Here is a 13,900-nt window from a genome sequence, read left to right on the forward strand (position 1 = left end):
CCCACAGTGTGGGTGGGGGAAAGAACCAATCCCCACGGATTCCAAGGAGTGGCTATAATCACACTAGAGAATAAAAATAATATTTCTAACAGTCTATATGAAGCAATTGTCTATCTTTAATTGATGTGTTTTCTTCTGATCATCTGATATATATTTAATTTATATAATTGATACAAATTGTTATTTTTTATCGATGTGTGGCAAAATTTTTCCCCACAGGTTATTTGCCTTCTAACTTTAAATGACATCCTTGAGTTACAGTGCTCATGCTATTTAGCTGATCAATATTGTTCTTTATTGACTTGCCTTTACGTATAGGAAAGGGTTGACCGTGAAGCTTTAAGCCCAGAGTTCCTCACTTACATGGGCCTTTCCAGGGTTTTGAAAGGAATGCTGGTAATATGTTACCCCAGGCGTAACACTTTTAAAAGTCAAATGCTAATCAGATTCTGTCTCTTTCATTCCCACTTCCTCTGTTACACTAAACTTTATGTCAGTTAGTGTCAAAAGATCATGAGCAATTGAGGCATCTAACGAAGAAAAGTTGAGTTCAAGATTTTGAGATTAGTCAGATCTATTTATGTGGTTTGCTCTCATTTCTGAGTAAAGTTTAGCTCTTGCTAACTGTGTCTCTGTAGGAATGGCTCCCAGGGACAGGTACAGCACTCTTGAAATGTACAAAGTGAGGAGCTTGGCTGCAAAATTATAAGCACTAGATTTGGTTGTTTAGTTCTTGCCAATGCCTGATCATAATAGAAATGTTCTCCTTATAATGCATATGTGTCAGCCAGTGTTCTAGTACTATAAAAAATAACTGAGAAAAAATAATTTAAAAAGATAAAAGGTTGCTGGAAGTGTAGCTCAATGATAGAGTGATTGCTCAGCATGTGAAAAACCCTCAGATCCTTCCCCAGTACTGCAAAAGTCAAAAGAGAGAGAGAAAGAGAGAGAGAGAGAGAGAGAGAGAGAGAAAGAGAAGATTTATTTATTTTTTATTTTTTTATTTGTTCTTTTTAGATATATACAATGATAAGAAGGTTTGTTTGTTTTTGTTTTTGTTTGTTGTTGTTATTTTGTTTTGTTTGCCAATGGTTTTGAAGGTTTAAGCCCATGATCCCTGGAGTCATTGTTTTGGGCTTGTTGGGGCATAGTACATGAATGGCAGCAGCACATGGCAGAAGAAGCCCATTCAACTCACAGACAGGAATGAAAGAGGTAGGGGCTTTTGCTCATTGAGGGCACAGTCCCCAATGACCTAAAACTGCCCACTAGACTCCACTTTTTAAAAGTTCCATCACCTCCCAAGAGCACCAAGTTGAGGGCCACACCTTCAATGCTGGGCCTTTGGGAGACAGTCCAGATCCAAATTATGTCAGCAGAAAAATAATCAAAACTTGATAATCCATTACACATGGCTTGTCAATGTTCACCCAGTAAAATTACTTGTCTTGCATTCTATTTGATATCAATAGAATGTATTTTGACATCAAGAAGCAAATTCTAACCAAAAAAAAAAAACCCTCATCTAATACTAAACACATAATTCATTAAAAGAATGAGATCAAATTAACATAGACATAGTGATGAAGCCATCAGACTATTAGATTTTACAGTTAATGAAGACAGTGAATCCTATTGTCAAATTGGAAATGGTTTACTTTCTCTCCCTGCCACCACCCCAATTTGTCAGGAAATAGAAACACTAAGGAAGATAAAATAATAAAACATTTCAGTTTCATCAAGTACAGATTGTTAAATGAGTACAGCCAATTCAGAGAGTTTTTTAAGGTTAAATTCTATAGAAGAGAACTTGAAATGCCCCCAAGGTCTTCCAATGCATACATGAAAGAAACTTAGAGGTTTTCCCAATTGTGCAACAATACTGAAAAAATGTGTGATGTTATCTTAGTTGTGCAGCAGTAGGAAACTTTTCTTAATCTATCAAATTAAAGAAAGTCCTTTGATCAACCACGACAGTAAAGATTGGTTTCTCTCTCTCTCTCTCTCTCTCTCTCTCTCTCTCTCTCTGTAGAAAATGCTACTAAAAAGTCATTGTCATTTTGGAGGAAATCTTGTGACAATCTGAGAAAAAAAGTCGTTGAGTGTGTTAATAAAATCTTAATTTCTCTGGGAGTTAGTGATGTCTATGGTATTTCTCAGTTTCCCGTTTTCAGGCTAAGCAGATATTCACTTTGTTTCCAATTCTTCACCCCCATTTTGACATTATGTTGTTTAATGAAAATTCTAAAATTGATTAAGCTTGGTTCCCATAGAATCTGCACCCAAGCCTTGTGTCTGGCCTAGAGAATTCTTCTTGACTATGAAGATATTTATTTTTCATATTTGAAATATTTAATCTATCTGGGATTTATTCTATTGTGGTATGAAATAGGGACATTTTCCTTCTTTTTCAAAGTGGGGTCGTGGTGCCAGCAATATTACTAAATAAGATATTTTCCCCACTGCTAATAAAGTTTACATTAGCATACATTCAACTTTGAAACATACATGAAAAACCCTCCTAGAATTTTTATTCTCTTTCATTGTTCTGTTACCGTACCACTATTGCATTCCATTTTTGAAACAATTGAGCAAATCTCATTCTTGGTTTTCAAAAATTTCTGGATTATCAAAGTCTGGTTTTTTTTTTTTTTTTCTGGTTGAGCTTTGAAATCACTGTTAGATTTTACTTAAAAATCCTATTAGAATTCTGTCATTTTAACTAATTTCGCAGAACTGATATTTTAATAACATTGAGTAAGGCTTCTTATCCAGTAGCATCATTTTGGGGGAGTTATTGGGAAATGTTATAAATATTTTCATTGAATTCAGTGCATTTCTAATTAGGTATATGTCTAGGTAGTTTGTATGTTGTTGGAAAACTGTTTTACAATCAATACATCTCTGTGTGTGTTGTAGATGCCCATTTTATTCAACTTTCTTATTTAAAGAATTTTTCAACTGCAAACATTGATATTCTGTTTCTGTTTGGATACTTTGAAACCTATTTAGCTTTTTTTTTCATTATATTGGCTAAGATTCACAGAATAATAGTAACTGTGTACACCAAGCAGCTGTGACTTTGATAGGAATGTCTCTGGGGTCGGGGGAGAGAAAGAAAAAGAGTCTTCTTGCTACCTCTGTATGCATCCCTATGTATGTGAAAGGCTGAGAGAAACAGTCTGTCTAGTTTCCTTAAATACTTTGTCAACCATAGTTGTCGAACTAAATTCTAGACTTTTGGAGAACCCCTTTTGATATGAAAATATACTTTAAATAATTTGAATCTTTTACTTTAATAGATTTTTTAATGTTAAAACATTCTTGAGCCCAAGAATAAACCCTACTACAGTAGTAATTTGTTGCACTGTGAATACATCTGGGTTGATGATTTTATTTAGGGTTTTTTTTTTCCCTCCTCTATAATCATAAGTGAAATTTAGCTGTAGTTTTCTTTCATTGTGATAATTTTATCAGGTTTTGGTATGAGGTTAAAATAAACTGGGAAGATTTCCATCTTTCTTTATATGCTGAGATATTTTAAATTGCAAAAGAAATCTATAATTTCAGAGTCTAAAATAACATCCATAAAATCATCTGGTTTTGGCAAATTTGGGGGGATAATTATCATCTTTTTCAATTTTATTCAGGGTGGATCTTCTACATATTGAGCCAATTTTGGTTATTTATATATTCTATGCAGACCGTCCAGTTCATCAAGATATTTTAACCCAGTTGTCTGAAGTTTTAGAGAGAAATGGCTCCTAATGTTTTGTCCTTGAATTCCGCCAGTTAAAAAAAATGTTTGAGTAAGCACCTCAGTTGGCTTACTTAATAATCATATTTACTACTATACTCATGAGTTACATGTATTATAAAATAAACATAGTAATAAAAATTTTAAAGGATGAAATAAAATATTTAAATATAATTTTTCATGTTAGCTCATAATAGAATAAAATACATTTTGCTCTTCTAAAATAGTCTATTAATATTTTCAAAATGAATATGCCATTAAATAGGCTTTATAGTTGTTTAAAAATCTTTGTTTGATACTTGGTGATACCAAATGATCAAAGACTTCTCTTCTAAATTAAATATATTTTTATATTTGCTATAAAAAAGCTGCCTTTGCTATAAAAAGACCTCACAAATACACATTGGTCCAAGTTGGAAAAAATAAATGCATCATTGATAGCCTGGCTATATCATTATACTTCTTTTTTCAGTACCATTTACCAATTATGTAGAAATTGGTGGAAATATTGGGAAATGTTCACCTTTCCTAATGACAATCAGTGGTCTTTTCAAATAATCAGAAGTTAACAAATTTTAAGCTTTTTTTAAAGAAATTACTTCAAAAACCACTGGGACTATAGATTACAAGTCCCAAAGCAGGTCAGCTCCTGGTGAGTCCACGTCAGAGTAGGCGGATAAAAGAAATCTGTTAAGTGACAAATATTGTTTTCAACAACAAAATCACATAATAATGGAAACATTTCCAAACTCTGATTCTCAAAATGCTTTCCCAGAGCAGAGGTTTCTTTCTAAAGCAGTCATTTTTCTGTTTCCTAGAGCACCGATGGTCATTTACTTTCACAGAAATGGTCAGCAAAATTTGAATTTTTGTCTCTCTAAAGGAAACATAACTCAAAACATTACATAGTTCTTGATATATAATATTTTGAGTTATGTTTCCACAGCCAACAATAAAAAATTTTAAAAAAAAGGAAACATAACTCACTATTATCTCATATCACTCAGCTTAAATTTAAATAGCTGAAATAATACCTCAAGTTTAAAATGCAGATATCCTGTAAGAGAAAATGAAATGCCATGAATTTCTTCATTGATTTTTTTTTGAGTTTTTTTTTCTTTTAAATTGACACATAGTAACCACATATTTCTGGGATACAGTGTGATGTTCCAGTATATGTAGGCACCATGTAATAATCAAATCAAGGTCATAGCATACATGTCACCTCAAACCTATGTTATTTCTTTGTAATAAGGACATGTAAATCCTCTCTTCTAGGAGCTGGACATGTAGGTCAATTGAAGAGCACCTGCCTTCCTCGCATGCTTGAGGCCCTGGGCTCAATCTCCAGCACTGAGAAGGAAAAAACCTCTTTCAGATATTTAAAAATGTACAACGTATTGTTGACTATGGGCACCCTACTGCATAAGAGAACATCCTTCCCTACTATAATTTTGTCTAACTGTGACTTTGTACCCATTAACCAGCATCTTCCCATCCTCACATCCTCCACTCCTTCTCTCCTTTCATAAACCCTTCCAAGCCTCTGGTAACCGCTGTTCTGTCCTCTGCAGGGGATCAGCTTTTTTATAGCCCAAAAATGAGTAAAATAAGACTTTTTTGTGTGTCTTTCTGTGCCTAGCTAATTTTACTTAAGATAAAGTGTTTCAGGTTCATTCACAAATGACAAAGACTTTGTCCTTTTAACAACTGAGTAGTATTCCATTGTGTACATATGTCATTTTTCATTCATTCATCTGTCTATGAACACACAGATCTATTGCCTATCTTGGCTGTTTTGAGTAGTGCCGCAATAAACATAGGAGAGATGTAATGATTTTATTTCCTTTTGAAAAATACACAATTCTGGGGTTTCTGGGTCATATAGAAGTTCTATTTTTATTTTTATTTTTATTTTTGTGGAATTTCCATACTGCTTTCCAAACAGCTGTACTAATTTTCAATTCCATCAGCCATAAAAAAGGGTTCCTATTTTTTCCACATCCTCACCAGCATTTAGGTCTCATAATTTTCATCAAAAGCTTTTAAATCTGCAAAGATGTGATTTGTGGAATTTGGTAAGTACAATATGAATATTTTAAAAATAAAACAAATTTTATCATTTCCAGTAGCATCCCTATACCATCACAACTTGATGCCCACCACCATTCATTCTCAAAATTATATCAGTTTCTTTCTTAACAATGAGAAACTGTACTTTATCCGTTTTCCGCCTTGGACTTCTATTCCCATTTCACTTCAAATCCCCCTCCCATAGAATTTATTTTAATGTATGTTTATGAAACTGTTAATCATTTTTTTTCTATAATAAAAATATGCACATAAGTTGAAAGTTTGATTTTTTTAATTACCTGTGAACATAAGGCTCTAAGTGTTAATTGCCTCTTGGATAGAGCTATCATTACAATTGTTAGCACATAATTAGTCAAAACAACATAACTATGTTACCAATTTTATAAATAATTATTAAGCAAAAAAAATTAAAATTATTGGAAATAAAGCTCATAATGAGATGAGTGGGGTCAAGTTATGTGTCCAGGGATAATTATTATTTATGATTTGAATGAGATGGGGTACACATCAATTCTATTTACATATTTCATATTTCTAGATGTAAGCCCTGAGAAACCTCACTCATATAAATAGATAGAAACAGAGGTTTTGCTACATTTCTGCTGCTGTTCAGTTGAAGCTCTTCTAGATCATATGCCAAGAAGCCACCCAGTGACAAAATTAGTTTTAATAATCTGCTTTTGATGATCTCAATTCATTCCTCAATTTTGTTAAAAGCAAATGATTGACATGTTGCTGAGTCATTCAAGTTCATTCACTTAGGTTTTATTGAGAATTATGAAATGATTATTATATTGATCAGCCTTCGCTGTGGAACCAGTAAAATCTCAGTGGCCTACAACAGAAAGTAGTTGTTTTTCTTCCTAGCAATTATAGAGGTAAACTGAGGCAGGCCAGGATGCAGGTCAGTCCTGATGGGTTTCATGTGTTTTGTGCTGGGGTCCAAGAGGAAGACACAGTGGCTCCCTGGGGCAGTTCTGCAGTACCAGAGGAGAAAGCTGCAGGGTATCTAGACTTGGAATGGCTTACACCCTCTTGACCAGAGAGTTAGATGACCACTCCCAGCATCAATAGGACAGGAAAACTATTCTTTAGCTTGAGTGCTTGGGGTGGGGACATGAATGTTTCCCAATTAATCTAATCCACCTGCCTATTGGCTAGTCTAACAAAGGCTAAGTAACATAATGTGCTTATCCTGCAGAGGTTGGAGCAAAACCCTCCCCTCCAGTCTTTGATAGTCATGTTCCACCCATCAACAACTTAAGGCACAGAGTGAGGGCAAGAGGATGCAAAGACCTAAACCTTCCCTGGAGAATGGATGGCCTAAACGAGAACTAAGCCTGCATGTTTTAAGCCACTGAGATGCTTGGGTGGTTTGATTCCCAGACTATCCTAACCAATTAAAAAAAATTCACATTATATACTAGGGAAGAGTATACATATGGTCCCCAAACTTGTTTGACCTGTGATTTTCATGAGTGAACAATGGTATGAAAACAACACACATTTATTTGAAACTCTTGTTTCAAATTCTGAATTTTTACCTTTTCCTATCTAGTGCTGTGTGCTATAATGTGCAATAGGTTAGGTGTGTTAAGTGCATTTTTGATCTATGGTACTTTCATATTACCATGGGAGGGCCTGGGGTGTGGGTCAGCGGTAGAGTGCTTGCTTGCCTGGCTTGTATGAGGCATGAGGCCTGGATTCCGTCTCAAGCACAAAAGAAAAAAAAAGAAAAAAGAAAAACAACCCCCCCCAACTACAATGGATCTGACAGGATGATAAATTATAAATTAAGGAATATATATATATATATATATATATATATATATATATATAAATTATGAATTAAGAAATATTTATATATCAAAGTTGTGCAGAACATATTGAATCCTTTAAACAATCCACATTACCTGGCCTTTAAAAAAGTCTTCATATAACCTTTTGTAAAAGTCTCCATTCAGCCCACTTTGAAAACCACTGGTTTGGGGGGTTGGGGGGAACTCCTTTAAATACTTGGGCAAGACAGCTAAGGAATTTTCATTGAAAATAAAAGATATTTGTGATAATTTATCATCTAATTTCAGAGAATTGTAAAGTTTCTATTATTTTGAATAACCTAGTCTGAATCACATTTAGCTAAATTATATGGACAAAATATGGCCCAGACCACTAAAGCAGAGCCAAGGACATCAGCACACACAGGTCAGCCTGGTCCCCCTCCCCCTTCCCACTCAAGAGACACAGGCTGACCTATGGGCCCAGGGAGGGCCCACTGTGAGACACAGCCTCAGTACTAGGAAAGGTTATTTTCAACTTTTAAAATAAAAAATAAATGATGGTTCAATATTTTATTTGGATCAATCCTTAGTATGCATCCACATCACACAAGAGAAAACTAAGAATATTTCCTTCTTTCTAACCTTTATTGAAACCTCCTTTCAATCTGTAGTTAGATATCCTTTATCATTCCTGATTTTAAGTGTCTGTGATTTCAGTTTTTTTTTAATCCATTGAATTTGGCAGTTATCTGTCAATTTTATCGGACCTTTATTCTTATCAATTTTCTATTCTTCTAATTTTTCATTATAATTTTATATTTAATAATTATTTTCTCTTCCTCTTCTTAGGCTTATTTTATTGTGATATCAGCTTCTAGAGTTAAATACCTTTTTTTAGTTTTATTCTTTCTGACATGGTGATAAAAAAAGCATTTAAGTACTTTTTTTTTGGTCAAAATATAATTCATTGTACAGTGTTCAACATGATGTGTTCTGTTTTGTTGGTGATTCTGAGTGCTCTGAGCAAGATTTCTAGTACTACCCACATTCTCAGCCAAACTGAGACAGACAGACAGATAGATGGATAATGCTAAATCAAACTAATTAACATATAAATCATCTCACATACTTGTCATTTTTGTGGTGAGAATGGTCCAGATCTTTCCCAGTAATTTCCACATAAATACATTATTATAAAAGATAGTCACCATGAGGCTTTACAATACACCTCTCAAACTTGCTCATCCTGTCTCACTGCAGCTTAATATGCTAACCATTTTTCCTAAGTATAGTAGCTTTTGTTGCATTGATAAAAAAATATTTTCCTTATGCCAATATCTGAATACATTAATAATGTTTAAATCTGTAACTGCATGCTTTTTGACTCAACTCTTATTTAGGAATGTGTTGGAATATTTGCAAATACTTGGATTTAAGAGAGAAGGAAGGTTTAGATTTGTTTGTTTATTTTCTCAATTTCAAATTTTGGGTTGCATCCATAGCAACCAAAACCAAAACCATAGTGATCAAAAAATTGATCTGTACCACTTCTGCTTTGAGGAGTTCATAAAATGTTTTGTCCTTGTTGATTGGAGGCATATGTTGTTGAGGGTTCTGTGAAAGGGTCCTGTTTTTCAGAATTAATCCCTAGTTTTTTTTTCTCACTAGTTCTAGAAATGGAACAATTCATAACATAAAGTGTGCCAACTTGCTTGAGGCGTGCAGTAAATACTGGTAACAGCTGTGATAGAACTGGTCCCACTGGCTGATTACCTCACCCACTGGTGGATGGCACCTCCCAGCTGTGAGCAGGGCTTCAATGAAGGGACTTGGAGGTGGAACATTCCACAGTGCAGTTGACCAGGACCTGAATGCTCTAGGAAACAAAAACACAGACTCTCCAAAAACGCTTGCTCCAAATGTTATGGACTAATTATGAAAATAACTTACATTTTTTATTTTATCAGCTTTTGTAAATAAAGGTCATAAAAGCCACTCCTTACCTCACATCCAGCCTGGGGGAGAGACCAGTGGCTCTGCCAGCCCGGGGTTTCCTCTCATAACAAACCTAAAGGGACCTGGACTTAGGGACCTGTGGTTCTGTGGATCCCAGAAAAGTACAGACATTCTCTGAGGGACCAAGTTTCTATCCGTGACAGCATCACCATCAATTATACTACTAGATACTTCACATTCATGTTTATGTTGTTGGCTGCTTTGTTATTATCATCTCACCTTAAAGACAGAGTTGATCAAGATGGATCAAGACCTAAATTTAAGACCTGGATCTCTGAAGCTACTGGAAGAAAACACACAGGAAGACACTTCAAGGCCTTGGTACAGGCAGTGATTTTCTGGACAGAGCCCCTTAAGCACAGAAAACAAAAGCTAGAATTGACAAATGGGATGCCATCAAACTAAAAAGCTTCTTCTGCACAGCACAGGAAACAATCAACAGAATAGAAAAACAACCCACAGGATGGGGAAAAATATGGCCACCTGTCCATCTCACAAAGGGTTAATATTCAGAACACACACACACACACACACACATGAACTTAAAAAAAAACACCCAAATAATCCAATTTAAAAATGGAAAATGATTGGAATCAGGAGAAAGAATATTAATGACCAACAAATATATTTAAAAATGCTGAATATCATCAGCCTTCAGAGAAAGGCAAATCCAAACCACACTGAAATACCATCTCACCTTGGTTAGAATAGCCATTATTTTTTTTAAAAAAAAAAAGTACAGAACATAACAACTGCTGACAAGGACATGGAGAAAAGGGAAGTCACACGGTGTGGGTGGGAATCAGTTCAGCCATTGCGAAAAACACTATGGAGGTTCCTCAAAAAAATTAAAAAACAGATCTACATATGACCCAGCTATCTCATGTCTTGGTATGTATCCAAAGGAAAGGAAATCAGTAAACCAAAGCCATACCTGCCTACCCATACTTATTGCAGCACTATTAACAATAGCTTAGCTATGGAATCAGCCTATGGTGCCCATCAAGACTGGATAAAGACAGTGTGGTGTAAATACACAATGGAGTATTATTCAGTCCTAGAGAAGAATAAAATCCTGTCATTTGCAGCAAAATTGATGCCACTGGAGGATATTCTATGAAGGGAAATAATTCAGATTCAAAAAGACAAGAATCACATATTTCCTCCCATATGTGGAAGCTAAAAAATTCAACTTGAAAGTAGAATGATTACTAGAGAATGGGAAGGGTATGTTGAGGGGAAGGGAGTGGGGGGGGGAAGAAGATTAGTTTTGATCCGTGCACATGTATGGAAATATCTCACTGAACCCCATGACTATGTACAATTAATACATGTTGCTAATTTTTTTTAAAGAAAAGGAATTTAAGGATATTATTTTAATGGCAAGGATAATTGTTATGAATTAGATGTAGTGTCCCCCAGAGGCTCATGTGTAAGACAATGCAAGACGTTTGGAGGAGAAATGACTGACTGGGCTATAGCCTTGACCTAATCAGTGCATTGATCTCTTAAGGGATTAACTGGTTGGTAACTGGAGGCAGGTGGGGCATGGCTGGAGAAAGTGATTCAGTGGGGGCTTGGCTATGGGGTATATATTTTCCTGGAAAGTGGAGACCTCTCTCTCTGCTTACCGATCAATATGTGAGCTGTTTCCTTCTGCCTCTGCGGACTTTTCTGCCATGATGTCCTGCCTCACCTTGAGCCCTGAGGAATGGAGCCAGCTTTCTATGGATTAAGACCTCTGAAACCTTGAGCCCTCAAATAAATCTTTCCTCCTCTAAAGTTGTGCTGGTTGGGTCCTTTTAGTCACAGCAGCGAAACAGCTGACTAAAACAATAATACAGCTTATTAAAGTTTAAAAAAAAAGAGACATAATAGAAAATTTAAACTTCTGTGCCCCAACTCCTTCCAAGTATACTTCCCAAAGTATTAAAAGATTGTATCTTTTCTTTAATGTAATTTGGAATCTTTTTTTCTTTTTGGTAATGTATTTTAATACATCCATGCTTTTGCATTGGGACTAATAATATTTCACTTGTCTCTATCATCTAGTTATATATATGCATATATATATTTACATATATATACACTTATATATGTGTGTGTGTGTGTGTGTATATATATATATATATATATATATATATATATATATATATATATATATATTTTGGTACTGTGTGCCCAGGGGCAGTTGCCACTGAAATACATCCCAGACCTTTATATTTTTAAATTTGAGACAGGGTCTCAACAATTTGCTGAGGCTGGCCTGGAAGTTGGGATCCTCCTGCCTTAACCTCCCAAGTCACTGGATTTATAGGTATCAGCCATAGTGCCCAGTTAGTTTCATATTTTCTTCTTAGAATATCTGACACTTATAATTTTTCTTTTTCTAGATTTTTCTATATCCATTTTCTTTTCTTTTTCTTTTTTCCAGAATTTTCTATACTTAATTTTATTTTTTCCCTTTAAATATTTGAAAGGAATATAGCGACTTTCATTCTGTGAGTAGTTATCTTAAAGATAAATGTGTATTTCTCTCTGTGAGATTGATCTATAGTTTTTTTCTCATGTTTTCTCGTTGCTTTTTTCTTGAGATGGGGAAATGAAGGTTGATTGAGCCTCATAAAATCAAGAATATCCTTTCCTTCTTGTCTTTTGTTAGAATCTGGCAAAACTTGTGACGTTATCTTCTTAAATGATTAGAGTTTTCTTTTTGGAAAGGCTTTTAATTACGGATGCAATTTCTTCAATGGAAAAAACGACTCCGCAGATATTCTATTTCTGTTCTTGTCTGTTTTTCATATTTCCTCTAGACATTTGTCCATTTCACCTACACTTTCAAAAGTATTGAGATTTTTTTTAATGTTCACAGAATCACCATCATTTTGCAGGATTGAATTACGTTACCTTATTTTATTGTTGATACTGGTTATTTCTGCTTTCTTTTATTCTCAAAGAACATACTTGTTGCTTTGTTGATTTTCTTTAGAGTGTGTCTGTTTTTAATTAATACCTGCTCTTCTTTTATTATTTCATTCCTTTTTTTAAAAAATAAATCTAGTGGTTTTGCTTCTAACTTCTTAAGATTGAGGCCTAATCCACAAATGTCAGCCTTTCTGCTTTATTTTTTTATTTATTGGTACCAGGGATTGAACTCCGGGGCACTCAACCACTGAGCCACATCCCCTGCCCTATTTTGTATTGAATTAGAGACAGGGTCTCACTGAGTTGCTAAGCACCTCACTATTGCTGAGGCTGACTTTGAACTACCAATCCTCAGGCCTCAACCTCCTGAGCCTCTCTGATTTAATTAATGCATTCAAAGGCATAAAACTCCATCTGTGTAGTGTTAATTGCATTTCACAAGTTGATACATAATGCCATGTTTCTGTTTTCTAATTTCCATTGTGATCATCTAGGTGGATGTATTATTTTGAACAAATTCAGAAAAATCTATATTTCTTAATTTCCTAGTTTTCAAATATGAGGCCTTTTTTCCCTTATAAAAAGAAAGATGACGTTTGAGTGTATTTTTGTTTTGTTTTGTTTTTTACCATTTAGTTACATCGGATCCGACAAATTCACTATATAATTTCAATCCAAATGTGTCAAGTCTGACTTTATGACCTACTGTATTGTCAAGTCTTGCAAATGCTCCACATGTGCTTTATAAATGTGCATACTGTGGTGATTTGGTCCAGTATTCCATATTCATCAGATTAAGTTCTTCCATTCCTTTCAACTTTTTAACACTCTTGATAACTTTTAATCTCCTGATTCTATTGGATATGAAGAGAGACATCTCTTAGTAGGGTGGAATAGTTTCCTGTTTTTCCTTGATTCTGCCCACCTGGCTTTACATATGGTGGCAATATTGAGTGCATGTAAATCAAAAATTTTAATTTCTTCCTAGGCAGTTAAAATTTTATCACTAGAGTGTCCCCACTTCATCTCTAATAGAGAGAACAGATTTTTTGCCTTAAAGTCTAATTCGAGATACAGATGTCTAAGAGACATTAACTTTGAGGGATGACAGCTTATGTAGTATATTTTTTTCCATTCTTTTCTTTCTTTCTTTTCCTTTCTTTTTGTGGTGCTGGGGATTGAACCCGTGGCCTGTGCATCTGTGCATGCAAAGCAAGCACTCTACCAACTGAGCTATATCCTCCAGCCCCCCATTATTTTATTTTCAACTGTTATACATCCCTTAAGTTTTAGATGAGTCTCATTTAAGCAGCTAGGTGCTACATTT

The sequence above is a fragment of the Marmota monax genome, unplaced genomic scaffold (genome assembly GCF_021218885.2).
Source record: "Marmota monax isolate L192 unplaced genomic scaffold, Marmota_monax_Labrador192_F-V1.1 WCK01_AAM20220418_F8-fsc00029, whole genome shotgun sequence".
In the NCBI taxonomy this organism is placed as follows: Eukaryota; Metazoa; Chordata; class Mammalia; order Rodentia; family Sciuridae; genus Marmota; species Marmota monax.